The sequence below is a fragment of the Gavialis gangeticus genome, unplaced genomic scaffold (assembly GCF_001723915.1).
Source record: "Gavialis gangeticus isolate Ggan-Ray unplaced genomic scaffold, GavGan_comp1, whole genome shotgun sequence".
NCBI lineage: Eukaryota > Metazoa > Chordata > Crocodylia > Gavialidae > Gavialis > Gavialis gangeticus.
Window position 1 is genome coordinate 24,248,193 of NW_017728997.1, and position 780 is coordinate 24,248,972.

Sequence of the window (780 nt, forward strand, 5' to 3'; positions counted from 1 at the left end):
TGGTCCGTGGCCACCTCCATCCCGGCGCCCTGGCTCCCCTGCCCGCCCCCCGACCAGGCGTGACCGGCGGCGGGGGCTGGTCGCTGCTGCCGCGGCGGCGATCGCTGACCCGGCGCCAGGAACAAGGGCGAGGGGAGCCACAGTCACCGGGTCCTTCTCTCCGCGGGGCAGGAGCGGGCAGCACCTGTGAGCGGAGAGGCAGGGTTAGTGTATCGGGCGGGGGAAGGGCTGGCGCGGGGGTCGCCTGCCCTCTCCCTCCCTCCCTCGCCCCCCGGGAGAGGCTCCGGCAGCCGCCAAGCCCCGGGGAAACTTTTCTCTTCCCAACAAACAGCAGCAGGAGTTTTCCCAGCTGGCTTCCAGGCCGGGGAGGCCGGATCCAGCGCAGCAGCTCGGGCTGACACCCAGGCAGGCAGGCGGAGAGGAGAGGCCCGGTGAAAAACCAGCGCGTTTTTGTCCCCCACCCACGTACTTACACCGATCTCCTCCCAGGGCAGGGAAGCGAATTCCCAGCGTGTGCAGAGCTCCCCGCGGGGCTGGGAGCGATGGGAGGCTGCTCGGAGCAGGGGATGCGGGGCAAGACTCCCGCTCAGAGGGCGAGGGCGAGCTCCGCTGCTCCCGGCCTTGTCTGTACCATCCCGCAGCCCCGTGTCAGCGCTGGCGCCGGCCGGACTCAGCCCAGTAGACATGAACTCGGGGGGCGCGCAGGGCTAAGAATCCCGCCGCAGCCAATCAGCGGCCCCGGCCTGCAGCCCCAGCGCTGCCATTGGCCCCCGGAATCCA